The sequence below is a fragment of the Erithacus rubecula genome, assembly GCF_903797595.1.
Source record: "Erithacus rubecula genome assembly, chromosome: 11".
NCBI lineage: Eukaryota > Metazoa > Chordata > Aves > Passeriformes > Muscicapidae > Erithacus > Erithacus rubecula.
Window position 1 is genome coordinate 2,564,337 of NC_136663.1, and position 18,445 is coordinate 2,582,781.

The window sequence follows — 18,445 nt, forward strand, 5'->3', positions numbered from 1 at the left end:
GTGAATTTGTAAGAGATGATTCTCTGTGTGTACTGCAAGCAGCTTTCACTCTGGGGACAAACAATGCAGACCCTCTCCATTATCCCTCAGTTTAGCAATGGAAAAGGAGAATTTTCTTTTTTCCCAGAAAACTGGGGTTGTTCTCTGAGTGGGTGTTTGACACTCATTTGTCAACATGAAGATGGCCCTGGCAATACATGAAATTATTGCTGACAAATCCTAACATGAAAATATGGAATAATTATTTTTTGGGTTCTTTTCACACCTTATCTTTTATCACTCCCATCTTCTGTCACACTTGCTCTCACCTTGGTTGTGGGATTTTCCCATTTCTTCTCTTTGAGGCCCTTCCTTCCTTCCTTCCTTCCTTCCTTCCTTCCTTCCTTCCTTCCTTCCTTCCTTCCTTCCTTCCTTCCTTCCTTCCTTCCTTCCTTCCTTCCTTCCTTCCTTCTTCCTTCCTTCCTTCCTTCCTTCCTTCCTTCCTTCCTTCCTTCCTTCCTTCCTTCCTTCCTTCCTTCCTTCCTTCCTTCCTTCCTTCCTTCCTTCCTTCCTTCCTTCCTTCCTTCCTTCCTTCCTTCCTTCCTTCCTTCCTTCCTTCCTTCCTTCCTTCCTTCCTTCCTTCCTTCCTTCCTTCCTTCCTTCCTTCCTTCCTTCCTTCCTTCCTTCCTTCCTTCCTTCCTTCCTTCCTTCCTTCCTTCCTTCCTTCCTTCCTTCCTTCCTTCCTTCCTTCCTTCCTTCCTTCCTTCCTTCCTTCCTTCCTTCCTTCCTTCCTTCCTTCCTTCCTTCCTTCCTTCCTTCCTTCCTTCCTTCCTTCCTTCCTTCCTTCCTTCCTTCCTTCCTTCCTTCCTTCCTTCCTTCCTTCCTTCCTTCCTTCCTTCCTTCCTTCCTTCCTTCCTTCCTTCCTTCCTTCCTTCCTTCCTTCCTTCCTTCCTTCCTTCCTTCCTTCCTTCCTTCCTTCCTTCCTTCCTTCCTTCCTTCCTTCCTTCCTTCCTTCCTTCCTTCCTTCCTTCCTTCCTTCCTTCCTTCCTTCCTTCCTTCCTTCCTTCCTTCCTTTCCTTCCTTCCTTCCTTCCTTCCTTCCCTTCCTGTCCTTCCTTCCTCACGTCCTCCTCCTTCCTTCCTTCCTTCCTTCCTTCCATCCTTCCTTCCTTACCTATCCTTCCTTCCTCCTCTTCCTTCTTCCTCCTTCCATTCTCCTCCTTCCTCCCTTCCTTCCTTCTTCATTCCCCTCGTCCTTCCCTTCCTCCTCCTTCCTTTCCTTCGCTTTTCCTTCCTTCCTTCCTTCCTTCCTTCCTTCCTTCCTTCCTTCCTTCCGTCCTAAACACTCCTTCCTTCCTTCCTTCCTTCCATTCCTTCCTTCCTCCTTCCTTCCTTCCTCCTTCCTTCCTTCCTTCCTTCCTTCCTTCCCCCATTCTACATTTTTCCAAAGCTCTTTGTACAATTTTTCAGAAATATCCTCACTGGTGCTCAAAGTACTTTGTCCTATTTATGCAACAATGTGTTTCTTCTGTAAAATCCCCAAGCAGAATAATAAATATTTTCATGGATTTCAGCAGAATCCATATGCACTGGGTCACAATAACAGAAGTGAAAGCTGAGAGGAAGCCTGAGAGTCAGTTTAAATGCATGAGTCACACCTCCAGTGGACTCCAGTGCTTTCCTGAAAATGATTGTGACTCATTCCTCAGCCATGGACTGGACACAGAGGGAGCAATGAGACACCTCAGCACTCCCCTGGGGAGACAATCCTATGGGAAAACTCACTGCATAAAAATAATGAGCCTTTCACCCCAAAGCACTTCAGTCCCCAGTGGCTTTGAAAGTCCCTTTGCTCAGCTCCAAAGGCACACAGGTGAAATCAAAGCTCTTTGTGGCAGCAGGACTGAGCAGGCTGGTTCAGGTGAATAACCCAGACAGGTGTGGGCTCCCAGGCCAGGCTGGATGGGTTTGGAGCAGCCTGGGATGGTGGAAGGTGTCCCTGCCCATGGCAAGGGGTGCAGCTGGGTTAAATTGAAGGTGCCTTCAAACCCAAACCATTCTGTAACTCTGTTATTCCATGAAAAAGCCTTGCCCAATGTCAGGAGCAATGCCAGCACTGGGATGGAAACCCCTCCCTAGTCCCAGTGGCTTTTGTCCCATCCTACATGACCAGAAAATGAACTCAATCTGTAGTTTTGCTATTTTATTCAGCACCCACATCTGCATTGCTGGCAATCACACAGCCTGTGCTTCACAACCAAGCAAAACAGAACATGTAATTAATTTTGTTTGAGAATTCTCTCTGTGCACATTTGCCACCCTTTTCATTTCACTGCCACCTCTGAAGTTACACTCTGACCAACATCACTTACCCTGAAGACATACAAGAAAGAGAATAAATATTATTATTGCTGTCTGAATATTCAATCTATGTAAATGCATTGTATACTTTGCTTGGCTTTGTCATAATAGAAAGAGCAAGGCAAACCTCCTGCTCACACTCTCCTTTTGTCCTTTTTTTTTTTTTTCCCAAAATTTTGCATAGTACATATTGCAAGATGTTTTGTTCTCAGTTATATCCCTCTAGTTATTATCTTGAAAGCAAAATTCAGACATATCCAGCACCTTGAGGTTTCAGAATCAGCGATGTTGGGAAGGACCTGTTACTTCATCTTTTTTTTTTGCATATGCCCTTGCAGTCTGCTGTTTTCTATTTATTCTGAAAACCTGGGGTAAAATGGAATCTTACAAATGAATTCATGAAAACGGGCTTGCAGGCAAGGAGCTGGGGAAGGGAAATTCCTGTGCAGATCCTGATGCTTTGCAATAAGCAGAAACCACCAGGTTGTGCTGTTGCCCTTAAGCAATGCTGTGCTCAGCTCCTGGCTGCAGTTTGTCTGGGAAGACCCTGAAATCCTGGAAAACCAATTCTCTCAGACTCATTTTCACTTGTGATTATACAGCTCAGTATTTTCCCCCGGATTTTGGCTCATTTTGAAAGCCACTGGCACTGTTTGCTGGCCTTGAAATGAGAAAGAATAAAAATAAATAGTGAAATTTAAAGGATTAAAACAATGAAAATAAAACAATAAAAATAAAATAATTAAAAATACATCAGTCATCAGCATAGCCTTAGGATGTAAACACAGTACAGCTTACCCAAAAAACTGGCAGATTTTTTGATAGTTTATACCAAATCTATTAATTTTTCTTGCAAACTTCTGAACAAAATCAACGTCAGGTTTCCCACTGCACATTTTCTAAGCAAACCCAGCTAAATTGAACAGATTTGTTTCTGCAGGATGAGCAACTCAGGCAGTGGAGTGACCCAGAGTTACTTTCCCATTCTGACTAAAGAGATGTGTTAATGGCAGAGGAGTAATGCCAGCTCTCATTAAATTAAGAATATTCAAGAATGGCCATGCAGAGTCTGAACAAAGGTAAATCATGGAATCATGGAATGGTTTGGGTTGGAAGGGACCTTAAAGCTCATCCAATTCCATCCCCTGCCATGGCAGGGACACCTCCCACTGTCCAAGCCACATCCAGCCTGGCCTTGGACACTTCCAGGGGCAGCCACAGCTTCTCCCACCTTCACAGGGAACAATTCCTTCCCAATATCCCATCTAAACCTCCCCTCTCTTGGTTTAAAGCCATTCCCCCTTGTTCTGTCACTCCACATCCTTAAAAAAATTCCCTCCCCACCCTCATTTTAGTCTCTCCTTCAATAAAGGTCACATAAAATCTGCCCAGAGCCTTCTCTTTTCGAGGCTGAACAGCCCCAGCTCTCCCAGCAGAGCTGTTCCATCCCTCTGACCATCCTGGACTCTCTCCAGATGTTGGGGAAGTTTGCAGAAGTAAAGTAGAAGAGCAGGCCAAGCACAGAATCACACAAGTAAAACTTTCTAGCCAACAAAAAACCTACAGCTCACTCAGAGGTGATGTTTTATCTCCTATTGCCACCCAGAGGTTTTTTCTTCCTTGAATTCATCTGAGCACTTTTGGCAGCCTTGTGAACATTCAGCATCAGGAACATCTGGATCCAGATCCATTGCATTAGTGAGAAATGCCACGAGCTGTGGAAAAACTTCCTTTTGGTTTCCTTTGGAGCCACCACCTGCCAGCCTCCCATGTGATAAATAAAAACCTGGCAAAGATTCAAATCTGGATGCCCATTATTACCCTCAGAAATGCAGGTAACTGGATAAAAGCAGTTTTATGGATTTGTGACATAACAGATGAGACCATCCCACCACAAAAACCCAAACTGGGACCTCAAATCTTTAGTTTTAGAGCAAATAACTGAGAGGCACATTTGGAGATGATTTTGTTGAATTCACACCACTATGCAACTGATTGTTTATTCTCCTCTTAACATTCCCAAAGATTTTAGGATTCTTCCCCAACTACCCTTGCAGTTTTTCCCTGGTGCTGAGTAACTTTTCTAGTCCTGTGCTTTCCTCCTCCACATCTCCTGCCTTCCCTCAAAACACTCCAAGGAAAAAAAAAAAGCTTTTAGCTTAGTTTGAAAAGAAGAAGGAGGTAGAATCCTTTCCTTTCATGCAGCTCAGTGGGAATACAGCAGATCAGGAGTTGTTAGAACACAAGGAACACAACTCAGGTTATTCAGCTCCTGGGGGGGAGCTGGGGCTGTCCTGCCTTGTAGAGCACAACTCCAACACTGCTGCATGGGGGTTTTCTCTCCTAAAATAATCTCCCAAAGGATACAACCAGGTTTTTAGCTACTGAAATTCACAGCAGCACGTCAGAGCCTGCTCCTGTCCATCCATTTCACTCAGGTGTGGATCTGTCCTTTCACAAAGAGGTAATTACATGTTGGACACTCTCAGATTTCCTCCTGTCTGAATTATCGACAAGCAGCTCCTGCTCTGTCGAGTTCAGAGGCTCGGATGGGCTGAAAAATGTGAATATTAAACTCCAGAATATCTACAAACTAGAGATACAGGGGGAAATCCTCACCTTCCCTTTGGACTCATTCAAAATCTGGCCCCAATCTGTTGAGTGCAATCAGGAAGATTCACAGAATTAAAGCAATCTGAAGGAAAACATCCAGTGGGAGTTTTAGAAGGCCTTTGACCCAATCTATCCCCAAAGCCTATTAGGGAAATTTGAAAACTGCAGGGTAAAAGGTAAATTTCTGCCAAGGATTAAAACACATTGGTGAGATAGGAAAAACAAAGGAGAGAAAAAAAGATTAATTCTTGACACACAGAGAGGTTAATGTGGAGTGGCCTGAGATTTGCTGCTGGGACAGATTTTTTTTTTTTTTGTCCCTTTAAATCCCTGGCATAAGGCAAGAAATCTTGGCTTACTCAGCAAATATTCTGCACTTCCCTTGTGTAATAAATCCTTGTGCTTGCTTTAGCTCAGGCTCCTGAGCTGCTGTGCCCCAAATTGTGACAGCCCCACAGGACAGGCAGGCACACGAGGAGGGAGCTCAATCTCAATGTGGTTCCACTTCATCAGAAATATCCCGAGGGGGGGGATCTGTATTACTTGTGATTTCTCATAAATCACAGCAAAGACTTTTTTTTTTCTTTTAAACATCCTGCCAGTCTGAAGCTCTGCAAGGTGGATAAAACATGTTTTTTCCTTATATATGTATTAAAAAAAAATAAAAAATTGGGAACCATGCTGGCGCTGTGGAAAATGTTGCTGCTATGTGTGAATGAATGGCATCAAAAAGATTCTTCAAATTCAAAGTAAATTTTGTCTTGAAGGTTTAAGTGATGCCATGCATGTGTGCAGATGTTCAGCATGGAAATTAGCCAGCAAGTAGAGCCAACTGAAAAAAACAGTGGAGGAATTTTGATGCAGATGAAGATTTATGAGTCTACCAATAGAGATACTGATAGATTCTTAAGAAAAAAAAAACCAAACTAAACAACTCAATAAAAGTGTCTGCTTATTCTTCAAAGCCACTCCAAAATGGTTAAAAAAAAAAAAAAAAAAAAAAAAAAAAAGAAAAAGATAAAGCCCAAATAAATGTTTGGTGCTATTGCACATCTTCTTGATTTTGAATTGTTTCAGTCATGAGACAGAAAATATAGAAAACATTCGGAAGGAGCAGACAGGGAGAGCAGACAGGAATGTCTTGAGGGCAGCAAGAGCTCTGGAAAGAGTAGAAGCAGTTTTACACAAGGTTCTGCTCCTTCTTGACCATTTCAGCTGTGCAGTGACCCCAAAAGCTGACAGGCTGCCATGGGCACAGTGATCAGAGAAACCTGACTCAAATATCCTGGGCACACAGAGAAAGATAAAAATCCTGGATACTATAAATGCTCATTATTCAGAACATAAACTGATTAATGGTCAGTCCAGCAGAAAGGTCTCTTGCAGGTGTTATTTCATAGGCACCATGGCAGAAAATAAAGCTGAATATTTAATTTCCATTGTCAGTTGGTGCAGTCATGATCTCAGAAATCCACCTGCATTGATATGTGGGACTCTGGAATATTTTCATTTGTTTTATAAATAGTGCTGTCAGGTGGAGAACCCCTAAAACACCTCATTTTTCTGAAAATATGTTTGGGAACTTTCCCAACTTACACAGTATTTTGACCCTTTTGAGAATAATGGAGAACTGAAGTCGATAATTGTATTTTTTTTTTTCAGCTTTTGTGTAGCACATGCAAAGAATCCACCTTCTATTCAAGATTAGCAGCTGGGAAGTTTTGATTGTCCCTTAAGGAAGAGAATTTGACAGTCACTCATGATTGGAAACTTTACTGTTCTTTCCAGATAAACCTACACAAATCTCTTTTTATTATAAATTTTACAATTACTTCCTGTTACACTCATATGAAGGAAATGCATTTCTAAGCCACTTCAACTTAGTTTCAGTTTTTGGGGATAGAAAAACAAAAATTTCTTTCCCCCCATCATCTTTTTTCCACTCTATCCTTATTTGAAAGCATCACTCTTGATGTGGAAGGATCAAAAACATCACACCATCATTTTCATTTTATTTCTTTGAGGTCAGGCTGGTAGAGCACAGGTCACCAAAAATGATAATGCCACCAAGACCTAAAAAAATAAATAATTTGTGGAAGATACACACACACACAGTGGAAACTTCTCCAGATACAATTTCTCTTCAAAAAGCTGCTTTATGTAATTCCATATTGACTGAAAGGATTTGCAGGGGAAAATACATCCAAATTAAAATCAGCCACTTTAAAAACATGGAAAGAAAATTGCTGTGCAACAGCCACACTTCTGCCAGAGAAAACCCAAGTGTAGAAAAGGGAGGAGAAGCATTTTTGAGGGTTTTACAGCTGGGAGAGCCTGGGAACTTTATTTTTCAGAATTCTTAGAAATGCAACGATTTGCTGCTGATGGAAAAGTGTTTATGGAAAAGCAGAGATTGAGAGGATGAGGAGCTCTGGAGCAGCCTGGCTTCTCCAGGATCCAAAGCACAAATCTATAAAATGGGATTAATCCCAGCAAGGATTTAAACAAGCAGCAGTGCAGGATCTGCAGCAGGCAATGATTACCTGCAGCAGGTAATGATTGACTAAATTGTGATTAACTAGATTGTGCCAGCCCTTGGGAGAGAAAAGGGAAGGGAAAACCTGAGAACAGTTTCTGTCCTGGGAAAGCTGGAGAAGAAGGAGCCACTCCTCAGGGTTATCAGGCAGCTTACATTAATAATTGGAATTTTTAACTGTAAAAGCTCTGGGATGCCTTTTATGAGGACTGCCTAAAAACAGAGGCCAGTCAAAATTAAGGGAATACAAAGCAGCTTCTTGAAGGGCCTTCAGGTACATTTAGGGTGGATGAAATGGACCATGGGTCAGGGGTTTGAGCCCCTGATCCAGTGGCAGAGATGGTCTTTAAGGTCCCATTGCACCCAAATATTTCTAGGATTATTTATTTTGTTTTTAGAAAGGGCCAGCACCACATTTTCCCCACCAGCAATCAGTACCAGTCCTTTGGGGTTCCCCCAGAGGAAGAAACCCAATTTCCTCCTCAGCTCCTTGGACCCCTGCCCTGTGAGCAGCCCAGTCCTGGCTCTGGCTGCAGTGCTGGGGTTTTGTTTTCTGGGTTCCTGGGGCTGGCTGCAGCTCTGAGCCCCTCCCAGCAGCTCTGATGTGGTGCCATGTGGGAGCCCAGGGTGCACCCCTGACCTCCTTGGGGGTCTCAAAACCCCCCTGGTGAGGGTCTCAAAGACCCCTGAGTGAGACCCTGGTGTCACAGGTGCTGAATTCTAACCCCTGGGGGAAATTACCAACACAGAGGCAATGGAAACAAGCCACCAAAATTAGTGAAGTGTAAATTAGATTGTTAGGATGTAGATAAATAGACTTTTGGGAATGTTTATGATAAGGGACACGTGGCCAAGATGGAGAATTTGGGGGGTTGGATACCTTTTCCTCCTTCTTCTCCATGTCATCCATGTTGGGTGACACGTTGGCATTTTAGATTGGATGGGGTCAGAGCTGGACCATTTAATAAAATTGTATTGTATTGGGAAAATTTTGTAAACATGTAATATGTAGTACAAACTATATAAGATTAGCCCTGCCTTCACCAGGGGGATTCCACCACAGATGCCAGGCTGAGCAGACCCTGCTGGCCAAAAAGTCCCAGAGATAAGAAATAATAAACAATCCCTGGAAAAAGAAAAAACCGTCTCCAGCAATCTCTCTTCAGCTGCTTCAGAGAAAACCAGAGTTTGAACCACCTCATGTCCCTCTGGGGTGATCTCAGGGCAAAGGAGAAACCCCAGCCTGGGACAGGGACAGTGCAGAGTCCAGGGCTGGGGACACCAGGGAGCACCAGAGCCCCTCCTGCTCTGCTGTCCCACCCTGTGCCCCCTGAAATGCCACAGCTCTGGGGGTGGCATCAGATCAACCCAGGGCTTGGTTTGCTCAGCTGCCTGTCTGATCACATCAGCCCTTTCAGCACCCTTGGATCTGAAAAAGAAGCAGAAAAGCACCAACCTTGAGAGCTGGGTTTGCCTTCTGGCTGTTCCTTCCTTTGAATAAAAGAGTTTTCCTGGGCCAAGAGCTGAGCCAAATAATTTCTGCCCAGAATTGCTGGTTAACCTGGATTATAAACAGGAAGATGAGGAGCCACATGACTGCAAGGATTTTTTTTATCTGTAAATAATGTGCTGAAATAACAACACTCTGGCAAACAAGTGAATGAACCAGACACATTTTTCTCAGCTGTGTTTGCATATCTGTGCTTTTCCCACTTTGCTGAGACCTTTCCCTCTTATTGAATATGTTTTGTAGTTACTGATAGGAATATATCCAGTTATTGATAGGAATTTGCATGCTATTGCATATGTTCTATAGCTACTGATAGCACCAGGGGTTTGTATTTGTTTAGAAATCCTTTACAAGCTCCCAAAAATCTACATGTATGTTGATTTAATTGTTTTCTAAAAACTTTTTTTGAGTTTTAATTCATGGGATTGATTGTCATTTGAGTGGAATTTAGATTCCACATTACTTCTATTAGAAATAAAGAAGTATTAACATCTAGAATAATTCAATTATTAAGTTTTCATGTCTGGAATTTCTTGGCTGTTGCAGTGTGGAACATCAGCTCAGTGAGAAAGGGCTGGCTCTGCTCAGGGAGCTGTTGGAGCATTGAACTATTTTCTTTTCCCCTTCCTATTTTCTGACAAAAAAGAAAACAGTTGTTCTGGGGCTTTTTAAAAATACTATTTCCTGTGAGAAAATTAATTGAATATAAAACCTATGGAAAGAAAATGTTTGAAAAATAATCTCAGTTGAAGAAACTGCTGTTCAGTCCTAATCAGATCTGCAGTTGTCACTTAATTATATGTATGTATTATGTGTGTATTTTCCATCTGCATTTCAGAACCTGGAGTCTGAGCCAATAATTTGCACCTGAATTTTGGCCACCCACAACAACCCCAGAAGTTCAGCACACACAACCACTCCCAGCACAAGGAGCTTGTTGTTATCACACTCTTGATGTCATATAAAATGAAACATTAAACATCTTTAAAAGGTCCAGAGGTGACCATGGCCAAAGCTGGAGAGAGGTGTGACCCTCAGGAAATGCTCAAAGTCAAACTGGAGGAGATAAAAAAGCCAAAGGGATCCAGAGAAGTGGAAATCCTGGGGGAAGGTGATGGGAGGAAAGCTGGGCCAGGGAAATGGTCTTGAGTTTGTAAAACTCGTCAGGAAACCAGACTGGACTCTCTCAGTTGTGATTTCTGTTTATATATAAGAAAATTTGGCTTGATTTTGTTTTTCAGTAAATATTATTTCACCTAAGAAATACTTCACTGATGCCAACAGTGCATTATTACATATAAGTAACTACTGGCATTTTTATTTTGATTATTAGTGTGTGAGAAATGTTCCAATATTTCACCTCTGGGTATCTGACTTTTGCTGTGCACATAAAGGCAGCTCTGCCTTTCAGTGTTGTAATTTGGGAAGACAATCTACACACACTTCACAAGAATTTACTGTCTCCCTTGATCCTTGACCCGTTTATATAGTAATTATTAACCAGCTTCGTTCTGAGAACTCTGCACCTGTTATGTTTTTACACGAGATATCTTGGCATGGTAAAATGATGCCTCGTACAAGTCAAGGTTGTTTTTTGCTCAACCAGAACAGCCATATTAATTCTAAATTCAGTGTAAACAAGAAGCAGAATAAATATTTTCCAAGTGGAGGAACAAACCTGGCAAGGAATAAAACACATTCATGCTTTTAAGGTTCATAATACAAATGTGTAGAAATGCAGAATCTTGGTTTTCAAGAATGTCAGGCATTTTGCAGTCCATGGTTTTTGTATTGTTTTCCCTTTAATTTGGAGCTAATTCTTTACTTAACCAGCCTTAATCCTTAATCTGTTTCTTGTCAGGTATTTAGGATTTTTGCATATATCCAAGACTGGATTTAATTCGAGTCTGATCCTGAGTGGTTTTTGGTTACTGTGTAAGATTAGGAAATGCTGAGAGAATACAGTACCAAGGTGCAAGAAAGAGAGCAAAGAACAATTTATTGAAAAAAGCTTTAAATTTGCTTTAAATGAGAGAATTTGTGCAAAACAAAATAGAAAAGATTCATTGGTGAGAGAAGGAAACACCTCTTTCTCATGGTTCCAACAGGTGTTTATCTTTTGTTATAATTCTTTCTCTTATGTTTGCATTAGAGAAATGTCTCTAGCTTGGGAAAAACCCCAGCTGAGCCTGAAGTTAATCCTCAAGATTTTCCCTGGGCCTGAAACAGCCACATCTTTTCAGGCAAGTGCAAATCAGAGTTTGAATTTACTGGGGAGGAACCAGCAGTGCTGCTCTCAGAGGCCGTGTGAGGATCAGAACAGTTACTGCTTTATTTATTTTTATAATTTATTTATAACTATTTATAACTATTTATTATTTTTTTAATAACTTATTATTGCATGGTTTCTCACATCAGTGCTTCCCTGATTTCCTGGAAGTCATCCCCTAAACCATTCCTATAAACCAAATACATTCAGCTTTTAACTTTCCATAAAATATCTTTTCTGGGCATTCCACTTTCCTTTTTCAGAATATTTCCTATTTCCAGGATCAGGCTGGAAAGGAGGCTCAGAATTAAACAGGTTGTTCCAATAAAGATCTCAGCAATGCTCTTGGGCAGATGTCACCTCTGTCCTGCTTTTGCCTTCAGGAATTGTGTCCTTGCCTTTCCTGCACTGACCCTGGATATTCAGCTTCTCATCTCAGGACATGTCGATTTTCCAGGCACAAATTTATGTACAAAATGTGTTTTGCTAAAATAAAATATATTGATTCACCCGAAGACATGGGAAACCTTCCCTAGTGCTCCCTCAATCCACAATTCATTGTATCAAATCAAGACTGAAATGGCCAAGAAGTATTTTTAAATGTGTTCTCCCATAGACTGTAGCAGTGTCTAAAGTCTAAAAACTGATTTATTGTTGTTTAAGCTTATTATTGATCATTAAAACTGGTTCTAAAGTGAGTGAAGTCCTGTAATTTACCACACACTGGAATATCCCAGGCTCTGGATCCTCCCCCAGTGTAAACAGTCATGCTCAAATCAAAATTAATAAATTTGGGATCATTTACACCAAGTGAGAACTGGCATTTCCCATGTTTACAAATATTTAGCTGTATTTAAAATTGCCTTTTCCACATTGAAAGGGAAAAAAAAAAAAAGCCTTCCTCATTTATCATCTGAAATTTGTCTTTGCTTCCTACATTTGGTGGAGAGCTGGGAAATAAAATGCAGGGGGTGGAAAGAGGCAGGAATTGCTGGATGGAAATAGCTCCCTCCCCACCATGGACTGTGTGATGGAATTCAAGTCAGATTTTTATATTTTTCTCTTTGACTAATATTTTTAATCAAACTCTTTGCTACGTGAATGAGTGGGCACATGCAAACAAACAAATTTACTAATGGTCTTTAGTTTTAGTAGTTCTAGAATCTAATGACCTAAAAAAAAAAAAAAAATGAGGCCAGATAAGAAAAACTCCAGAAAAGAAGTCTTATACCACCTCTAGACAGTATTTCCAGAAGGAAAAAGAGTATTCTGAGACAAATTGAGGTAAAAAAATGTCCTCTACTAATAAATCTCTGGGTTATTGCTGCAAATATCCCCATTTCCCACCCCGGTAAAGCTTTTCTTTATTTTTCCTTTTTGGATTTTTTTTTTTTTTTTTTTTTTTTTTTTTTTTTTTTTTTTTTTTTTTTTTGCCTGAGCAGACCAAAGCAGTTTGAAGTACCCCATTTGAGAAAGGGCTGTGATCTCAGACAGGGGTGGGATCAGATTGCTCACTCAGAAGATATCAGGAGTGTTTATTCCTTATTAACAACAATTTATCTTCTGATATTTCTGCATCTCCTGCTGTGGGCTTCCAAACACGTGGAGCTTGCACAGGAAGGGGCCAGGAGAAGATCCTAATCTTTCCAAGGCAGATGCATTTCCTGGTGTCCTGGGGAATTGAAAAGATTCCTCTCTGCATTTCAATAGCTGGCATTTCAATCTGAGTTGCAGAAATCCCAGACCACAGGACTTCCATCTCCTCTATTATTCAACAGTTTAGTATTCAGCATTTCCTGATATTTACATCAAATGCTTTTCTTCCCTCATAATATATTCCCTTCACCTGTTCAACTCGTTCTGCCATGTAGCAGAGTGAATAATTATTATCCTTTATACGAGCTTATGTCCTCAGACATTTGAAAGCTGTTATTGTGTCCCTGCTTATTCCTTATTTGGCCAAATTATAACTGCTTAATTCCCTTCATTTTTCTTCCCACTTCAGTTCTCACAAAACCCCTGCATTTTTTATTCTGCCTCCTCTCTGATTTGCTGCCAATTTTAACATCTTTCTGGGAGAGCATCTCTTATTGCTGCATGCAGTGGCCAGAACAAGGCTGCAGATAATCCCTGTTTTGGGACTGCCAGCCATGTCCAAAATCCTTTGAAGTCCATGGCTGCACTTCCATTGGAAGCAAAGGGCACTGGATGCTGAACTTGTATTTTACTTTTTATAATCCCTGTAGCATCCACCTGCTCTCTTATCCATTGCCACTGTCCCATCCCTAAAACATAAACTATTGTTCATCTCTTGAGTTAGTTTGTGCTGGTTTTGTGTTTGCAGTAAAATAATGTTCTCCCCTTGATGAATCTATTTTGTTCATGTTTTATCCATGTTTCCTATCAATTCTTTTTTTATTTCACTCTCCTTATTGACACTTCAAACCTTCTAGGATGAGCATAATCTGTGTATTTAATAATGATATTGTTTATATCTTTTTTCTAAGCCATTAATGAAGATCTAAAGTGAACTCAGACTAACAATCAGAGTGTTTTACCCCACTGGACATTTCCACCCATCTTGTGACCAGCTGTTCAAATGTTGTTTATCAGCATTTTTTTCATTTGTGCTTTAGCCAGTATTCAACCCACACACCATTGTCTGAGCCAAGCTGACTTGAATTAATTTTTCAATTAAGATTTCATGAGACAGTGTCAAATGCTTTACTAAAATCCAAATATCTGTCAACTCCCATACTGAGATTTCATCTGGTTTTATCTTATTTGACTTTTTTTTTTTTTTCCCCTTGCTCCCTCTGTTTAAAGCTAATTCTTCATACAAAAACATCAACAACTCTTCCATGTCTGGATCACTTTGAAATTGTGCTTGTCAGAGGTAGACTGAGGTGTCTGTGAGCCCAAAGTCACCCAGCTCAGGGTGTGCAGAACATGAAAAGACTTTGCTCTGTTCACTCTGCAGTGAGCTGAACCAGGGTTTTCTGCCTAAATCCTCTCTCAGATTCCCATCTCTCTCCATTATTTTAATTCACACAGCCAGAAAACACCTTCTGTCCATCCCTTTTCATACAAAGAGCAGCAGATGAAGCTGTAATCCCACTCACTGATTTTGATGCCAGTGAGATAAATCTTTCTCCATCTCCAGCCATCACCTGGTGTCTGTGGTGTGCCCAAATTACCAAACTCAGGCTCCTGAAATCCTCTTCCTCAAGGGTCCAAAGATCTGAATTTACACAATCTCACTGCTGGACATCAATCCTCTGTTTCTGTTGTTTTCAGAGGGACTAATCTGCTGCTTATTGTTAATTAAAATAATCCAGTCTGGCTGTTCTAGAGCTACTCTGTGTATTTAACAACTAGTTAATTCCTTTCATTCACTGAAAATGTAATTATTCTTGTCTTTATTAACTCACTGTATCATCAGTCTTTACTAAAGAGCATTTATGTGGTTAAATAAACAGCAACTTTCTATGAACTTTCTTCCATATCCAAGTAAATCTCCAGCCAGCACTATGAATTTCTAATTAATTCATAGTAACCAGTTATAAGGTGTTCCTTCATTAATTCTGGAAGGGTATTACCAGAAAAGCATTTTATAATATATTCAAATTCCTGCCAACAGAAAGGAGCCAATAAGCAAGTTTTGAAGAATTAAAATGCTTTCTCCCTCCATGAGGAAAAATACAGGAGAACCATCAATACCCAACTTTTAGTAGCCAGACACTTAGATTAATTACTGAAGGATTATCTATTTCTTCTTAAAAAAACCCCAGATTTGAATCTATGAAAGATTTAAAGAGGCTTTTGAATAATGAAGAAACTCATTGAAATCAAAGAAAGCCAATGGCTTCTATTTTATTGCAAACATATTTTAAGGCTTGACAACAGTTGCAGTGTTCCCCTAATTTTTGCTGTAAAAAGGAAGTAAAACAACAGTTTATTGTGGCAATACTTCATAGTGCCCTACTTCTGTAAACTGCCTTTAAGCTCTAGGGTAAGGATGGAACATTCATGTTTTTAAATTGGGTCCAAAAGCTGGAGCATGTATTGCCATAAAGAGACTCCCAAATTTATCTGATGCTCTGTAAGCTGGGAAGGTTTTTCTGCCTTGCTTTACCTGCTTGTGCTCCTTTTAAATGTGTTTTTTTTAATGTTTGCGATGCAGAATACAGACTTGGAAAGTGTTGGAGGAAATTCTTCTGGAAGCAGCCCCATCCCAAAGTTCTGCAGGGTTTTAGCATGGCTAATTTATAAAATAAATTGGCTGAACTCGGTGTGGCTGCAATTCTTTCTGAGGACACAGTGCTCCACATGCACTAATGGGGACAAAATGACATTTATGAAACTTTCATGGGAGGGCAGCAGCAGGGCAGGGACAGTACTGAGGTGCTGCTGCCTCCAGGTGCCACCAGGGGTGACCAGGGGTGGCTTTGCCTCATCCCCCAGGGCCAGGTGACAGCAGGTGGCAGCTAAGGTTTTATTTATTTATTTATCTATCTATTTATTTTAAGGTCCTGCTTTAGTTACTTATCTAAGGTCCTACTGCTTTATTTATTTATTTATTTGTTTTAAAGACTTTCTTATTTATTTATTTAAAGTGCCTACTGCACATTTATTTTTTTATTTATTTCCAGGTCCCACTGTTATATTTATTTATTTGTTTGTTTGTTTGTTTGTTTGTTTGTTTGTTTATTTATTTTATTTATTTATTTATTTTAAGTTCCTACTGTACATTTATTTAGTTAGTTAGTTATTTCGAGGTCCTGCTGTTATATTTATTTATTTGTTAATTTTAAGGTCTTATTTATTTATTTATTTCTCTATCTATCTGTTTATCTTAAGGTCCTGCTTTAGTTATTTATTTAAGGTCCTACTGCTTTATTTATTTATTTATTTATTTAAAAGTATTTCTTATTTATTTATTTATTTAAAGTGCCTACTGTACATTATTTATTTATTTCAAGGTCCCACTGTTATATTTATTTATTTATTTTAATGTCCTACTGTGCATTTATTTATTTAGTTAGTTATTTCAAGGTCCTGCTGTTATATTTATTTATTTATTTATGTATTTTAAGCTCTTATTTATTTATTTATTTAAAGCACCTGCTGTACATTTATTTATTTATTTATTTATTTCAAGGTTCTACTGTTATTTATTTATTTATTTATTTTAAGGTCCTACTCTTTTATCTATTGAATTATTTACTTAGTTTGAGGTCCTACTCTTTTATCCATCTATTTATTTAGTTATTTCAAGGTCCTACTGTTATATTTATTTATTTTCTAATTTTAAGGTCCTTCTCTTTTATCTATTTATTTATTTATTTTAAGGTCCTACCATTTTATCTATTTTATTATTTTTTTTCCTTTAAGGTCCTAATGTTTTATTTATTTATTTATTTATTCATTCATTCATTTCTTCATTTATAAGAGCAGAAAGAGCAGCACAACTCCCACCTTTGAGAAGTTTCCCTGGGATTAGGGCTGCCTGCAAGAAGAATTTTGCATTCCCACAGGGGAACAAAGCCACTTGTCAACTGCAAGATTAGCAAGAATCACCCCGTGTTTTAAATAACAGGAGAGATTCTGGAACAAGAAAACAAATTAAGCCTTGCCATGGATGAGAAAACCTTACCTGAAAATTCTGTTGTGTATTTAGAGCTTAGCAACAGATGCTGCACCTGGAAAAAAAAAAAGGAATTTACAGAGCTGCCTCTGCTCCTTCCCCCCAGACTGCTCCAAAACTCACAATAATTGCAAATTCAATTCCAACACAAGGAGTGTGTGCAAGCACCAATAAGGGGAAACAGCTTCTCCTTTTTTCCTGAAATTAACACATTAACTGAGGCTTTGGATTATAACAGAACACTTTTGAAAATGGCATAATGTGTTCTTATTTGGGTTTAGTGCCTGGGTGTGAGTTTTTTTATTTATTTATTTCAAACTGATTCATGAAACCTTGAATTTGTTACAATAGGACAAGCAGCAGTTTTCTTTATTGCTGTTTTCTGCTTGAAGAAATAAAACTGAAAGACATTTCTATCAATGTTTTTACATAAGAAGAGACAGCAAAAATCACGTTTTTCCTTTTTTTTTGAACAGTTTTAAAATCCTATTTTTAAATAAATCCTATTTTTCTTCAGAGGAAAACTTGGTTGTCCCTGATATTAACACCCTTCAAAAATTATTTCCAACAAAACTGAAAGTCTTCAGCTATAACATCCATATACTGTTGATAATTGGATTAAGTCTTGGACTCTCTTTTAGGAAAGAGAGAGGTAAAACCCTTTTTATGAACTAGGCCTACAATGGATTAAACCTCAAGGCTGGGCTTAAAGAGGATGGAGCTGTGGCAGGTGAAGCTTTTCTCATCCTCCCAAAAGATAAGGGCAGGCAGGGGAGAAAGGGTGAGGAGGTGAGATACCCACAAATCAGGCTCTAAATACCTTTACAAAAATTGTATTTCTTATAGTAAAGGAAAAAAAAAATCATCAAGTGATTTTTCTCTATATTTATATTATGTTTTTTTTTTTCCTAAGGCTGACAGTGCTATATTTACTGAAACTCTTTACAAAGTCCATTTATTTCTAATGACATTCAAGAAAAAAGTGAATTATGGGCAGCATGCTCAGTTTATTCATCTTTCCCAAAAGAGTCAGGGGAGAACTGCAAACATTGGTACCTTAGGCTAAGAAAGTTTGGTCCAAAATATTCCAGGAGTGGTGTCCTGCAGCAGGTTTTGGTGTTGATTTTTTGGTGTTGTGGAATGATTTTCCCTCAATATTTGGTGTATTGTAGAAAAAAATGTTGCCAGAGAACAGAAACTGAATTTCCCACTCATCCATAGGATAATAACAAGTCAGACAATGTCAGATAAATCCTTTATTTTTGGTGGGGCTTTCCCTGGATAAATATCTTCATCTCCCTGTGATGATCAGGTATCAAATTTCTGCTCTCATCTCATCTTGGCTGCTTTGGGTGGATAAAATGGACAAAAAGCAAAGAAAGTTCCATTTGCAGTAAAAGTCCTGGCCAGACAATGTTCTATCAACCCACACTCAGCACAAGACAGACATTTTTTGCAAACTTCTTGTGAACATTCAGTTTTATTTATTTTCTTTATTTCTACATTTATTTAGGTAAAAATCCAGAAGAAA

The 18,445-nt window shown here is 39.4% G+C and overlaps 1 protein-coding gene across 1 annotated transcript in view; it reads right to left on the reverse strand.

Annotated features, from left to right (window-relative positions):
* BCHE (butyrylcholinesterase) overlaps nt 1-9,054 on the reverse strand; it is a 44,969-nt gene extending 35,915 nt beyond the window's left edge. The window contains exon 1 of the mRNA XM_079314748.1: nt 8,945-9,054. The gene's annotated coding sequence lies outside the window, so the exon portion shown is untranslated. The remainder of the gene's footprint in view (nt 1-8,944) is intronic.
* Between the last annotated feature and the right edge of the window lie 9,391 nt (nt 9,055-18,445).